The sequence below is a fragment of the Gopherus evgoodei genome, unplaced genomic scaffold (genome assembly GCF_007399415.2).
Source record: "Gopherus evgoodei ecotype Sinaloan lineage unplaced genomic scaffold, rGopEvg1_v1.p scaffold_32_arrow_ctg1, whole genome shotgun sequence".
Taxonomy (NCBI): Eukaryota; Metazoa; Chordata; order Testudines; family Testudinidae; genus Gopherus; species Gopherus evgoodei.
The window spans coordinates 3,411,096-3,426,621 of record NW_022059994.1 but is presented as its reverse complement, the minus strand read 5'-3'; the positions used below and the strand labels follow the sequence as shown (position 1 = coordinate 3,426,621).

Genomic DNA, 15,526 nt, shown 5'->3' with positions numbered 1-15,526 from the left:
TGCCCCTGGGTGAAATACACAGCCACCTCCTCAAAGGTCACCGGCATCTGAAACAACAAGAGTCCCTCACTCAGCACCTGCTGCCCCAGATATAATCCCACTAGTCATGGGAAAGGGAAAAAACTGTGAAGCTCTGGGAGGGTCAGACTAGCAGAATCACATCCCCACCCAGCTCAGAGCAGCCTGGAGGGTTCAGGGTAGGAAGAAGTTGAGAGCTCCCTGTCCCCACCATAAGACGGAGCAGGGCCGGGATTTCTTATTTCCCACACTCCTGCCAGCCATAGGCTGATACATGACGCAGAGTTCTGAGTCGGGGACAGGGACAGGAATCCCAACAGCTTCTCTTCGTATTTCATAGCAGCCTCAGGCCAGTGGGTTCAGGCTCCAGCACTGGGAATCTGGAAAATGTTCCCAGGCCTGCCTACGGGATTGTATCCTGTTTGAGAAATGGGGGAATGTCCTCTTTTGCCTCCCCAGCCACAAATGGGCCTACTCAGAAAATCAGCAGGTTTCTCACACCCTGTCTCCTCCCTGACTCTCCCTCACCCCGCCCAGTCGCTCCCTGAAAATCCCCTACCTGAACTGGCTCCATCACAGCCATTTCCCTTCCCTGTCTCCTGGAAGACGGGACCATCTGGAGCCAAACAGGGACGTGATTCCTCAACCTGTCGGGGCGAGAGGAGCAATGGGGGAGGTTACAGAAAGAGCTTCAGTCCATGTCTCCTGTAGATTCCCATGGAAGAAACAGAGTCTTCACTCTTGTGTTTGTTAGCAGCAAGTCGGAGGCAGTTTATTTCAAGCAATTCCAGGGGAAGCCTACGGGGGGGGGTGGGGGGTGTTTCCTTTCTTAGGCAGGTCTCCAAAGTACAACGGTTTAAAGCACGTATTTATAGGTTCCCCTCACATATATCAACGGATACAGCTGAATCTTGTTTATACATTGTCCTTCCCATTCTTATCTGAAAGCAAGGTTAGAAAACAGCTTCCCATGTCATTTTCCCATCCGCCTCGCACAATCCCCACTTCTACAAATCTCACGATGTTAGGGTTAGGGTTAGCCTTGTCATGGAAAAACGACCACGTGTTGTGTTTGGATCAGAACAGCCTGAGGCTTTTCATTGATTACCAGCGCACAGGGGCAGACCGCTCCTGGAAACGGCCTCCCCAAATCTGGTTACAGACAGCCTTATAAAGCTTAAAAGCACAAACTCGTTACACAAAGCTGCATACATTTCCTTGTTATTTCCTTACTAGAAATGTTGCAAAATCAATATAAATTAGAGCAAACTTAAATTCTTTCCATGTTAGGCCTCTTCTCGTATTTACTGTCTGTCCTTTTGCGGTTAAACGGCGACTGCATAGGATATGGCACAATTGTTTTTAGCTAGGGGAATGTTGGGTACGTTTAACTGGCTCCTCTGTGCCCCCATTTCAGCGAGCTGACCTTGGCAGCTCGACACGAGGCTTGGGTCTATAAGGTTTGGATGTCACTGTTTTTTCCCTCACAAGGAATTTGTGGTGCAGACTGCGGTGAGGGGAGGACACTCCGCAGCCCTCTCTCACTGCAGCAGCTTGGGGCCGGATGAGAGGCACCTCTCCCCAGCCGCGGCAGGCCCTGTGCCAGGCTGAGGGAGGGGTTCCTCTCCCCAGCAGCTCTAGTGGACCTGGGTCGAGCCTGGGAAGGGGATTTTTTCTATTCTGACTCTGTTGGTGTCACTAGGCATAACAATAGGTAACTCGGGTGGGTGGAAGGCCACGAGTGTCGATGAAGCCCTCCTGTTCTAAGCCAAAGCGAAACAAAGGCCCTCCGTGTTGAACTTTACTCGGTACCTAGAAAGCCAGCAGCTGCAAAATCAAATATGTAACAGTTGTAGCACAGCCCAAACCAGTGTAAAGTAGTAGTGATAAGGCCTCCATGCCCCTTGCTGAAGGACAACATAACTTGCAGAAGGAAAACTTACAAACGAGCTACTGCCGCCAAGATTGCTTACGTAACTGCTATAGGGGGAGGAGGGCGGGGGGGAGAAGGGAAAAAAAAAAAACTTTTAAAAAGGGAAAAGCTGCTTGTGTAGGTGTGCTTGATCTGAGACATACCATTCTCCTTGCACCGCTTTGAGATCTCAAATAAACTTTGTTTGCTTCTCCACCCTGGTGTGTTTATGGTGCGGAGCACAACAGGCAATGAATCCCGCTGTTGCCCCCCTCGGGCACTCTGTGCCGGCAACAGTTCTTGGCACCCAACATGGGGCTCGAGGCTGAAAATTAGCCTTGCCTGGATCCCTCCTGGTGGTCGACGAATTGCGCCGACGACCGACACCCAGCGAGCACCGGTGACTTCACCGGGGGCCTCGGCAGAAACGCAGTTCGACCGACCCCGGAGGGCACAACGGTGCAATGCGCTCGAGTAGAGGAGAAGCAGTTGTGGGCGACGGTGAGGAACCAGTCCCTTGGATAAGGTAGGAACAGTCCAGTGGTCTGGACTTTTGCCCGAGGCTAGGGACGCCCAGTCGTTGTAATTCCCATTAGCTACTGGTGTATTAGCATATAATGGGTCAAGGGCATGGTATGGGGCGGTAGGTACAGCGTACACCCTTAGAATGCATTCTAGCGAATTGGAAGGTGTTTGGCTCGGATCCGATGATGAAGAATAAACTGAAAAAGTTCTGTACAGCAGACTGGCCTCAATATCAACTAGGGGACTAGGAAAGGTGGCCACCGGAAGGATCACTTAATTATAACACGATCCTTCAATTACTCCTGTTTTGTCAGCCAACGGGTAGCTTCTGAAGCTCTTTGTATGGAGAGCTCTTGTAAAAATCACCCACCATATGCCCCAGAGCCGCACCAGGAGGAGGACAATTTTGTTCCTGTTCTTCCCCCTGTCTGGTGGAGTGCAAGGATTCCAAAACAGGTTAGGGACAGTTCGGGGACAGAGGAGAATCAAGGGGCAGCTCAGAGTGATGTTCCCTCATCTTCAGAGGAATCAGGCAGCCTCACTCCCTCTGTGCAGCCTCCAGCCAGCCTTTCGCAAACTTCAGACACTCCCAATATTACAGCAGCCCTCATCCTCGCCCTTGTGAACCCCCACTAGGTTATTTAACCCCATGAGAGACAATGTTTCTGGGACACCCCTGATATTACGAGCCCTGTTGAGAACTTATCTGTTTCCACTGGTTGCTGGGGAACATGCAGATTTGTTTAACTGGCAGTGCACTATGCCTCACTTATGAGACAATCCTAAGGCAGTGGAAAAACGACTGATTTGTGAAATTAGAAAGCATGGGCATTTGAATCCTGAAACTGATCATGGAAAGGAGATGGTTAAAATGGTTTTCATGTCACAATGTGCAAAGGATATTGCAAAGAGATTTAGAGAGCATCCAGATGGTATGCAAGGGAAAAGGGTTAATATTTATACGGACTTAAAATATGCTTTTCGGGTGTATCACGCCACTGGGTTGCTTAACCCGTCTTCCTCACTTCTCCGCAGCCCCTGGGGTTCGTGCTCTGATAAGGTGAGCCCTAATAGGATAAGGAAATACTATGTGGTTCTGGTTAGAGACGGGCCTCTTATCTGGTGTTCTGGTTCTGGTTCTGTTCTGTTTAACCGGTTACTGTTTTTCTGCTCTATATACATGTGGGTGTTAGCTGTGTGGGCAGAACTGAGCCTCTCGTTTGTAATTCCTCCGGGTGGAAGCCATGCGTGCGATGAAGCTCTGAGGTCGAATTGAGATCCTTCTGTCCCATCCCCTGTATCAATCAGTGTATAAAAGTGGGAAAACCTGGCTTAGACTGTAATTCCCTCTGCTCTCTGTGTAATTCTCTAAGTAAATGGCCTTTACCCAATGGGCCATGTGTTTTTGTCCAGGTGACAAGCCTCACGAGGGAGGACTTGGGTGGTCTTGTGAGTAAGAATGTTTAAGGGAAGAGACCAGGAGGGGTAGGGGCTAGCTGAGAAGCCCACCCTCCTAGCTAAACTGGTAGTGGAACAAGTTGCTGCCCATGGAAGGGACGGTTCAGCGAGAAAAGCAGGATCGGGCCCAGGCAGGCAAGCAACAGACAGAGAGATTGGAAAACAGGTTGGAAAACTTTGAGGGTGTAGTGGAAGGAAGGAGTCAGTAAGTGTAAGCATGGGGATTTCAAATACCCAGGACTTACTTGGAATGGTGATTTGAGTTGATAAAAGTGGCTGTTGGGAGGGAGACAAGCAAGTGATTTAAGGGAAAGTGAGAAGTTAACTCTGTAGTTGCTGGAGGGAACAGCGGTTGAACTTTGTAAAAATGCTAAAGAGGAAAGTTCTTGGTGTCTTTGAAATGTTTGTAAATAAATTCAGGCAAAGATTTTACTGGATTGCAATCATTTGGCTATGAACAATGTACTTGAATTAGCTGAAGAATGTATACAGTGCTATGTAATTGAAATTTTATTAGGCTCTAAGGGCACTATAAGGGGTGATGTTTTCTTTCAGTGTTTGAAAGCAGGAATTGAAAGTAAAAAGCAAGCCAGAAAGCATCTGTATTAATGCAAATTATCTAACTGATAATGTAGGAGCCACTGAAACCTGGGCTGCCTATGAAACACATACAAGAAAATATGGGGTAATTCCTCTGTTTTGCCTGAAGACGACAAGGGTATGTGTATATTTTAAGCGATGATTGACTGCCCAGGAGGGTAGACCTCTGTTTTTTGTCTTTCAGATAATCAGAGAAAACTGATGCCAGCTGACCAGCATTCAACGTACCATGCATTTGCTGGCACAATAGGAATTATGTTTTGTGTTCTATGTTCTGTCTTGTGGTGTTTGTCTCATGGCCGGAATTGTTGTGTTTACTGTTTTCATGGGATGGTCTGGTTTGGATTGGAATCAGGAAAATGTAATATACTAAAGTCCAACGCATTTGCTTAAGTACGAAAAAGAAACTTCATTCGCCAAAGAAGCTGTATTAAGTAAACTCATCAAAGTGGGTATGCTCGTTCTAGCTTGTTGCTCCAAAGTTCTGTAATAAGGTTATTTAAGTGGAAGGGTATATGTGGTATACATTGAATAATAAGACTGATGTACTGTATGATGGCAATGTTTATGTGTTCATTGTTGGGAAAATGTGTATAAGTGAAAAGTGGAAGTTTCCTTTGTAGGTGAAAAGAAGCCAAGAAGGACAAAGAACAGAATGAGTTAACTGGAAAAAAACCCAAAAACCTAGCAAGCTCAGGCTATAGATAAGACACTGACTCCACTCAAGGACACTGCTCACAGTTAAAGAGTTGGCTGACAACCAGGAAAAGGAGCCTTGAATGTGCCCAAGCAGCTATGAGTTCTGCAAAACACTGCCAGGCATTAATGAAATGTGTCAGGTTTCTTTTCTCACAGGTAAAGAAGCACTACTCAAAGACCCTAGCAGCCTTGCCACTCCTTGGAACCAGGAGACTGGATCTATGTAAAGGTCCACCAACGAAAGACTGCTTTGGCTCCATGCTGGAAAGGCCCTTACCAAGTTCTGCTGACTACCAACACCACTGTGAAGTGCCAGGGACTGACTGCCTGTACCCATGATTCTCACTGCAAAACGATCCCTCCAGATCGGGAGAATTCTCCTACTGATGATTAGCCTATTTCTCCTTTTAGCTCCACTGTGCCTTCTGGACAGCAGGGAAAAAGTACAAGGTGAAGTGCTAGTAATCTCTCCCTTGTCCATTGACAGATCGACTGTGCCTTTGAATTTTTCTAGAAAAATAACAACCATTACAGGGTGATATGCTGGTAACCTCTCCCCTGCAGGATGCTGAACCATGACTGTTTTGGGAAAGAAAAAGGAACACTCACTACACTGAAACTGCCAAAGTCCAGTAATTCCTGACTGGAAAGGACATTAAGAACAGACCCTGGTGAAGAAATAAAGAATTATACACTGGCCGGAGGACATTTGTGTGACCCATGCTTGGGAATGTGATATTGATTGGATTTTGGGGTTTATTCTACAGGCTGCACCCTGTGTTCTGGATAAATCCTTCAGCATGTATTGCTCTCCCTAACTGGATTTTAAATAACAAGTACCCAAAGAGTTTGTTCTGCCACTAGAAATTTTACCTGTATTGAAACCATTCCAGTGACTAATAATGTAACTCCCTCCTATGCTATTAATGTTAATGCCTTTTGAAAGTACCTGAGAATAGTTAAATAAAAGATGTATTATAGTACTAAACCAAGGAAAGATGGTATTGAATATCACTGAGGCTGGGAAGACATTGCAGTGGGGTCTAGTATGTTTAGGAATTCAGGATTTCCTGAATGACCAGCTGATGGCCATTGGGAGTGATCTTGAGTACCAGACTTGACCCACTGCCCTTACAGACGCATCAGGAATACCATCTGATCTGTGATCATGGAGACATACTTGGACACTTTCTGGGTGAAAGTGTGGCTTCACAGGGCGGGGGGTTCACCCTCATAGGGGATGAATGCTGTACTTATGTCCCAGAAAACGCACAGGATATTAACAAGCACACATCCTGTCAGCCGAACAGGCTTTTGAACAGTGGAAGGCCCAGGAAAGGGAACCCACTATTTCTGATTCCCACTGGGGCTGGTTACCCAACATGGGGGGACTAGGGGGAGGCATTGTTCGCCTCCTGCTCACTGGTGTGGTGTTGTGTATCGTTACTTTCCTCTTGCTTGCTTGCTGTAAAGCACTCCTACATAGAATTTGTACCTCCTGTTCCCCAGGAAATCCCGCTATAACCCCCCCTCATTAATGACCCCAGCTCCCTACAGCTTAATCGCTTTTTGTCCTCAAAATATTAGAAAACTCAGCCAAAGAGTTTGTTGAGTCTTCTCAAAGGAGGGAGTTGTTGGTGTCACCAGGCATAACCCTAGGTAATTTGGGTGGGTGCAAGGCCACGAGTGTTGATGAATGTCATGGAGTCACTGGGCGATGCTGTGGAACTGCTCCCCACAAAGCCAGTCAGGATTTTGGGGAGCCTCCTCTCCCTTGGAGAAGACTTGTTCAGGGCAAGAAGCTCACACGGCTTCACGTCCTGGGTCTCTCCTTGGAGCATTCAGCATCCTCTGCCCCTCCGTGCGCTTTCCACAGCGAGCCCACCCAGGCGGGGTCCTGGGGAAGCCACAGGGTCCTGCACCCCCACTTTGCAGTCAGACGTGACTCTCAGCCAGCCAGTAAAACAGAGGTTTATTTGATGACAGGAACAGGGTCTAAAACAGAGCTTGCAGGTACCACAAACCGGACCCCTCGGCTGGGTCCATTCTGGGGGCAGTGAGCCAGACCCCCACGTCTGCCCTCAGCCAGCTCCAGACTAACAACCCCTTCCAGCCCCTCCTCTCTACTCAGCTCCTTGTCCGGGACACTAGGTCACCTGATCTCTTTGTCTCCAACACCTTCAGCTGGCACCTTTGCAGGGGAGGGGCCCAGGCCATCAGTTGCTAGGAGACAGAGTGTCAGGCTTTTAGGTGCATTGGCCCTTTGCTCTGCCAGATACTTAAGAACTGCCATGGGGACACTGAGGTACCAACAGAGTATTCAGAGAAAACATTAAGAACATTCCTTGTTCATCATATCTCTCCCCCCTTCGAGACCGAACTGAGCGAGGTCACTCCAGCCAGTGACCTGGGGAAGTTCGAACCCACCAACGTTCCCATGGATGCCCCAGCATTTCTCCCATTCCTTGGTGTGAGTGACACCAGGCAGTCCAGTCTCACGCCCTCCCTTAGGTCGGGTGTGCTTGATGGCACTCGCAGGCTGCATGTGGGAAGGTTTATGCAGCTTGAACCCTTTTGCTATCCCCAATACCCCTGGGGTTCAAATTGGGATGGGGTCTTTTCCCAGCACTCTGGGCTGCGATTCGGGCTCTCTTGGTTAAGAGCCCCCATCTTGGCCTTGGCTAGCTCTGGGCTTGGGCAGCCGCTTCCCACTTTGTGGCCCAGATACAACACCTCTGCCATCCCCCCTTGCACTTGCCAGCTTTTAACGTCAGTCCCACCTCCTTGAGGCAGCCCAGCCCTCTCTTCACCTGGGACACCTGTTCCTCCCAGGTCTGGCTAAAGGTGCACATGTTATCAGTGTCAGCCATGGCTAAGTTCTCCATCGCCCTCTGCTTGTCTAGAATCTCCCCAGGCCTAGGCATGGGGTCAGCATCAGACACTGTGATGGCTTTAAGCTTCTCACAGCCCCCACAAAAACAGATCATCCTGTCTCCCTTGGGGATCAGCCTCACGGGTGAGGCCCATGGGCTGTAAAATGGCTGGATCCCATCTAAAGCCAGCATGTCCCTGACCTCTCTCTCCAGGATCTGGGTTGTTTTCCCAGTGACTTTGAATGGGGAACACCTGATGGGGAGATTGGCTCCCATCTCAGGGAAGAGATCCCCCAAGGGGTCTTCCCCCTTCTCCATACAATCCTCCCCCTTCAGGTCCAGGGGTTCCCTCACTCTCCTCCCATCCAGCAGCTCAAATGGGAAGAACCCTGTGGATTCCTGGGGCACCACCAGCTGCCTCCCGATTCCCCCCCAGTTCTACTTCCTCTTGGGGAGCCCATTCCCGGTACAGGAATCCCTTCTCCTGCAGGACTCTGTCCCTGCAGCCTTCCCCAGGGGGGTTTGCAGCGCTGTGGCCAGCAAGTTCCCTCAGCTTCTCCAAGGAGGGATCCTTTTGCAGCTCGGCCTGAGATTCAGCAGCTGGAGCAGGGAGTGGGACCTGCTCCCTCTCGCTGGCTGGGCCTGGGGTGACAGCACCCCTGAGCCTTGTCCCTGGTAGCTTCCTCCCTGCTGTGTAATTACTTCCCAGCATCACGTCTGGACCAGGCCAACCTGTTTGGAAGCTGACCTGCCCTGCCTGGGTGTCCCCCCACTCAGCTGGGGTCTCAGCTCCCCCCGTGCTCAGCGCTGCCCTTGCTGGCCAGTGGGGGCAGGCAGCGAGCTCTCTGCTCTGGTCACAGCATCAGAGCCAGCGTGAGCCCCCTCTCTGGTGTGCAGGGGGGCGGGAAGCATCTCTCCCTCCCACTCAGCCCCAGGGGGCTGGTGACAGGTAGGCTGGTATCCGGAGCCCAGCAGCCCCTCCCCTCTGCCAGCCAGGTTATTTGCATTTTCACTGACCATTTCCATCCTAGCCAATTGGTTCCCTGGATTTGAATTCAAACCCTCGGCCGTTACAGGAGCAGGGCCTGGATCCTGTCCCAAGGGGAGACAGTCACCCTCCAACAGGGCCTCCAAGCCAATATCCTGGAGAACCCCAACCACCAGCCAGCCAGACCCCTCCTGGGTCTGCACAGGGATCTGGGCCATAGGCAGGGCGAGGGGCTTCACCCCAGGGAACTTTACCCAGGTCCCACAGTCCCTCAGCATCTGGGGCTGCACCACTACAGTTCTCTCTGTCCCAGGGTCTCGCCCCCCCAGGCGTGTTTCCCCACTGACCCCTGGGCAGCCCCGTATGTCTCTCTGCTTCACCAACACCAGTCCACGCTGCTGCTGCTTCTCCTGCAGCTTTTCCTCGGGCTCTTGCTCTCTCTCACAGTCCTCTCGCTCTCTCGGGCTCTGCTTCACTCCCATTCGTCTCTGATCCCCTGATGGGGAACCCGATCGTGAAGACTGTCGTCTGGTTGGGGACCAGACTCTCAGGGATGCCTGGCTGCTGCTCCAGCTGCTCCCAGATCCTCTTTTAGCCCAATCTGGGTCAGGAATCTGCTCCTCAGAGCGGTCCTCCTTCTTCAGCGGCACAATTAACTGTGCCTTGGTGAACGTCCCCATGCGTAACCCTCTCTTTGTCCACAGGATCACAATGTCCTTCTTAAGGAGATGGTGATAGGCCACTGCTTCACCGTTCCCAAGTGGCTCTTGACTCACAGGCCTGTGTGCTCTTGGCTCCCCCATGGTTTCCAGGAAGAATCCCTGGGGCGCCAGCCCTTCTTGTGATCACCACCTCTTTGCCACGGTCGAGCTGCAGACTCCTCCGCCCCTGGGACTGCTCCTGCAATCCCCAGGGGAACCCTGCTACTGCAAAAATCCTTCTCTCTCCCAGGGTCGAGTGGGAAGCTCCTCTGCCCCGAGACTGCTCGCTGCAGTCCTCAGGGGGACCCCATTACTCCAACAGTCCTTCTCGCTGGTCACACACTCCCAGAGGTTAACTGCCCCCTGAAACCGTCCCTCTCTGAGCCTTCAGCACGCCTGGTCCTCATTATCCCTCCTTTGTATTACTCCTCCCAGTCACTTACTGCAAGCAGCGCCATTCACGGGGTGCAGTACATCCCACCACTGCCACCAGCTGTCACAGAGTCACTGGGCGATGCTCTGGAACTGCTCCCCACAAAGCCAGTCAGGATTTTGGGGAGCCTCCTCTCCCTTGGAAAAGACTTGTTCAGGGCAAGAAGCTCACATGTCTTCACCTCCTGGGTCTCTCCTTAGAGCATTCAGCATCCTCTGTCCCTCTGTGCGCTTCCCACAGCGACCCCACCCAGGCAGAGTCCTGGGGAAGCCACAGGGTCCTGCACCCCCACTTTGCAGTCAGACGTGACTCTCAGCCAGCCAGTAAAACAGAGGTTTATTCAATGACAGGAACAGGGTCTAAAACAGAGCTTGTAGGTACCATGAACCGGACCCCTCGGCCGGGTCCATTCTGGGGGTCAGTGAGCCAGACCCCCACGTCTGCCCTCAGCCAGCTCCAGACTAACAACCCCTTCCAGCCCCTCCTCTCTGCTCTGCTCCTTTTCCGGGACACGAGGTCACCTGATCTCTTTGTCTCCAACACCTTCAGCTGGCACCTTTGCAGGGGAGGGGCCCAGGCCATCAGTTGCTAGGAGACAGAGTGTCAGGCATTTAGGTGCACTGGCCGTTTGCTCTGCCAGATACTTAAGAACTGCCATGGGGACACTGAGACACCAACAGAGTATTCAGAAAAAACATTAAGAACATTCCTAGTTCATCACAATGAAGCCATCCTGTTCTAGGCCAAAGCGAACCAAAGCCCCTCCATGTTGAACTTTACTCGAGCTAGAAAGCCAGCAGCTGCAAAATCAAATGTGTAACAGTAAGCTATCAGTTGCAGCACAGCCCAAACCGGTATAAAGCAGTAGTGATAAGGCCTCCGTGCCTCTAGCTGAAGGACAAGATAACTTGCAGAAGGAAAACTTACTAACGAGCTACCGCCGCCAAGATTGCTTACGTAACTGCTATAGGGAGAAGAAGGGGGAGGAGGAGGGGGTGGAAGAAGGCAAGAAAGAAAAAAAAAATCTAAAAAGAGAAAAGCTGCTTGTGTAGGCCTGCTTGATCTGAGACATACCAGTCTCCTTGCACCACTCTGAGATCTCAAATAAACTTTGTTTGCTTCTCCACCCTGGTGTGTTTATTGGTGCGGAGCACACTGGGCAACGACCCCCGCTGTTGCCCCCCTCGGGCACTCTGTGCCGGCAACAACTCCTTCTGTCCCTTTTACACAGAAACAAGCAGGATCTTAGTTCAAGGCCTGTAAGCAAGCTTGATCAAACTCAGGACCTCGACTGAAGCTTAAGGCCTGCTAAATTATCCCTCACAGCCTGTCTTCTGCTCTGTCTCTGAAAAACACCAAGATGGCTGCTGCAAATCCCCTTTTCACACTTCCACGTTCCCCCCAGGCTCTTCAGACCCTTCCAGTAACAGCAACTCTGAGCCAAATGCTAGAAAAAGAGCAGAATCAAAGGGGCCACTTTGGGGGATTGCCCCCCATTGCAGTGTAAACCTCTCTCCCTTAGCAACAGCCAGAGCTCTCTGGTGGCAACTCCAGAAGAATGAGCTGCCCTGGACTCCCCCAGCAGCCCTCCCCATCTCACTGGTCCAGCTACACTCCCCCCCTACCAGAGGCAGCAGTGACTCTGCTCTGACTCCGGTGTGGCAGAGATCAGAATCCTGCAGGGAAATCAGACCAGGGCCCTGGGCAGACCCCACCAGCACGGGTGTGTCTGACAGTAACACACTGGAAGCCGCGGGGGGTGGAAACGCTGGGTTTTGCCTTGCTGCCTCTGCGCCCTGAGGGGTTAATTACCCCCCCCCCCCATCACTCCCAAAGCTGGTCTGACCAGTTCCAGGAGAAGAAAAGCTTCTCTCCGCCCCTCCCCCTTGGTGTCGCATGGGACAAAGCAGCTGCCTGGGCATCTCCCCCACCTTCCCCCGCCAGTATCCCCACAAACCTCCTTCCCTCGCAGTGCCCCCCACTCACGTCTTCCCCCATTCCAGCCTCGCTCCCCTTAGCCCCACAATCCCCCCGATCGGCCCGCATCCCCCCATCTTCCCTTCAGTGCGCCCCCGCCCCCATCCCAGCCTGCCCCCCGCATCCCCAGTACCCGCCTCCTGCCCCCACCCCGCTCCCCCCGCCTGCCCTTACCCCCTGCACCCCTTTAGCCTCCGCCCCCTGCAGCCCGAGGGGCGGGTCTCTCTCACCTTCCCTCCGAGCGGGGCCCCCCGGGGCAGGGGCCGGGCCGGGCTGGGCTGGGGGCTCTGCCCTGGGAGAGGCTCCTGGGGAGCAGCGGGAAGGGCCCTGCTGGAGATTCCCCTCTCCCGGCTGCAGCCAGGGCTCCGGGCTCCCAGCACCAGCCGCCGGGGCTCGGGGATCTCGCCAGGAGCCTGGGAGCCAGAGTCACCGCAGCGGCTGCGAGTCACTTCCTGCTGCCGGGCCGGAGCCCAGCGCTCGCTGCCCCACAGCCGCCTCCCGGCCGCTCCTGGGTCCTAGCGCTGCAGGGGTCGGGCTGCAGCATCTCTGGGCGCATGTTACCAGCACCGGGTCACCAGACAGCATGTGTGAAAAATCAGGACGGGGTGGCGGGTAATAGTCACCTATATAAGACAAAGCCCCAAATAGCGGGACTATCCCTATACTATTGGGACATCTGGTCACCCAGCAGCAGTGGTGCAAAAGTTGGAGCTGGCTGAGCCGGACTTGTGGGAGAGAGAAACAAAAGGAAAAAGTAAGGGGGAGTGGGGGGAATGATGGATGAGGAGAAGGGTGACAGCAGAAATCCACCCTCGTATCCACCCAGGGTGCAGGGCCGGCCTCAGGGCCTTTTCCCTTGGCCCCTGCAGGCTCTTCATTCTGCACCCCCTTTGCCACTAATCTTTCTCCCCTTCTGCACCTTAACTCCTACACTGTGTCCCTAACCCTTACCTTTTTTCACCTTCACCCCAACCTCTCCACAGTGCCACCTTCACCTTAACCCCTGCACTTCCGAACCACCTTGGCCCCCAACCCCAGCCCTGCTCTGCCCGTGTGCCTGCCACACCGCTGTCCTGCCCAGGTCCCCCCTTTATGCCCAGCAACTCCCATGCCCAGTGGCCTCCCACCCACAGACTCCCCACACTGCATAGCACCCCATCACAGCCCCTCAGCCCCCAACTGTCCAGCATGCCATATTCCCGAGGGCTTCAACACCAAAAAATTAAAAATTCTGTACACAATATTTTAAAATTTTGTCCATTTTATTTGTCAATATTAGGGCCATCCCTAGCTATTAAAGGCCCCTACAGAAACCCCCTGTGGGGGGGAGGGGCAGATCTCCATGGGGAGGAAGCCCCAGGCCACCACAGGGGGATTGGCTTGGGAGACTGGGAGGAACCACCCCCCAGCACTCACCGGAATGATGTCTGGGGCTAGATCTCTGTACTTCTTGCCACCGGTGAGTGTAGGCCAGGCCCTGTTGCAGAGTCCTCAGTGGCAGAGCTGTGGTAGAGCACAGGCAGGAAGAGGCGGGGTGAGGCAAAGCAAGGGCAGCGGCTTTGGTGCCCCAAACTTCCTGGTGCCCTACATAGCTTCCTACTTTGTGGATGGCCCCCTGGGCCCTGGTCAATACATACATGTGGAGGCTCCAGAATGGCAGTGGCAAGCATTGGCCCCTGGCTGCATGGAGGTGGGAGATCACCTTGCAGACTGCCCCCTCCCCCCAGGAGAGGGACTTGGCAGTGACATACCTCTGTGTGCATGTCAAAAGGCCACAGGGAAACATTTTACATGGTGGCTGGCATGTCAGCCAGGACCCAAAATAGCTGATACCAGTGGCAGAGTCCAGCCCTCACAGGGCCCTTCCCTGCCAGGGCTCTGGTCCATCACCTCCCAAATGGCCTTTCATTCTCCCTAAAATGGAACATTTCCCTCTAGGCCTGAACCAGCAGAGCTTGGGGTGCGCAGTGTAGTAAGAACAGGAATTCTCTTCAGGCACCAGCCTTTTCTCTCTGTCCTTATTCATACAGGGCTTGTCTACACCACGGCATGTTTTAGCAATAAGTCAGCGTCTATGACGGCTAGCTCATTGAGTCAGACAAAGACACCCCTCCGTGCTCTCTTCCCTTCCCAGTCTGGCTCGCCCCAGCCATCCCCAGCCCGATTCCTCCTCCTTCACTTCACAAAGTCCCACGCTCGGCTCTACCAAGCTCTGCTCCAACATCCCTCTTCCCAGCCTCCAGAGCCTGTTCCCAGACTTGCTCAACCCGCCTGCTGGGCCTGACTCCCCCAGCCCTGCTCACTCACATGCTACAAACTTTTCCCCCTGGCTCTGGCTGGTCGCTAGGACCCCCACCACAGGCAGGGAGGGACTCCGCGCAGCTCTGAGCTCTGGGGAGGAGAGGAGGGGGGCGCTGGGTAGAGCCAGAGCCCTCAGCCAGCCAGCTGAGGGATAATTCAATTCCAGATGATGGAAACAGGGTCACTGAGCCCCCTTGGGAGATGCAGGCAATGTTGGGATATGTACATATATAACCCATATATCCATGGACCTAGTGTGGCTGGAGTGTGTTTCGACCTGAGTTCATGATTTGCATTTTGGCAACCAAACCGAGAACGGAAGGGAGAATTGGTCAAAAAGAACAGTTTTTTATAAACAGTTTTGTCATGTCCCTGGAAAAAAATGAGGAATCGGCAAGAAAGGAAATAACACCAGCGGGACGGCTTTAAAACAGTGTAAGAATTGGAAAAAATGGCAACCCTTGGATCCTGGCTTCCTGCCCAAGACTGTCTCCTTGGAGTTGCAGAGGAAGGCCCAGGACAACAGAGACTCCTCCTCCTCCTCCTTCATATAATAAAGGGTTCCACATTAAAGGGTTCCATAAGCTCATAGACCTTCCAAAGACAATGTGATCCGGCTGGTAGTCAGTATCCAATCCATCATTGCTCCGGATGGCTGCCAACACCACTGGTAATTTATTGTCCCAACCTTTGCCAGTAACGTGCACCACTTTGCAAAGGGCTTGCTTGACAGTCTGATCCATCCTTTCTACTGTCCCTGATGATTGAGGATGGTGGGGGATAGGTAGTAGTTGCTTTAGTCCTTGTCAGGGTCTCTTTTCCACTTTGAACTTTAGCATCCAGAAAGTGGGGACCTGCATGTCCCTTCTAAGCATAATTCCTAGCTTAGATCTGAGAGGCTGCCACCAACCAAAATATAGTGTTTAGTACACTTTCTATCCCCCAAAAACCTTCCCTGGGGAACCCTGAGATATACCCTAATCCAAACTCCTTGGATTCTAAAACAGAGAGGAAATAACCTTTCCCCTCGCTTCTCTCCCC

At 52.5% G+C, this 15,526-nt stretch overlaps 3 protein-coding genes and 1 long non-coding RNA gene across 8 annotated transcripts in view; 3 read left to right on the top strand and 1 right to left on the bottom strand.

Annotated features, from left to right (window-relative positions):
* Window positions 1-15,526, top strand: part of LOC115640751 (zinc finger protein 436-like) — a 452,700-nt gene that overhangs the window by 285,912 nt on the left and 151,262 nt on the right. The window lies entirely within an intron of this gene.
* The window catches only part of LOC115640827 (zinc finger protein 300-like), a 308,757-nt gene that overhangs the window by 222,962 nt on the left and 70,269 nt on the right, over window positions 1-15,526 (top strand). The window lies entirely within an intron of this gene.
* LOC115640730 (zinc finger protein 260-like) overlaps window positions 1-15,526 on the top strand; it is a 341,512-nt gene that overhangs the window by 281,118 nt on the left and 44,868 nt on the right. The window lies entirely within an intron of this gene.
* On the bottom strand, window positions 8-12,455 carry LOC115640932. Its single transcript, XR_003997959.1, has 3 exons — window positions 12,415-12,455; window positions 578-665; window positions 8-47 (listed from the first exon to the last, which is right to left on the bottom strand). It is a non-coding gene; the product is annotated as an uncharacterized LOC115640932 (long non-coding RNA).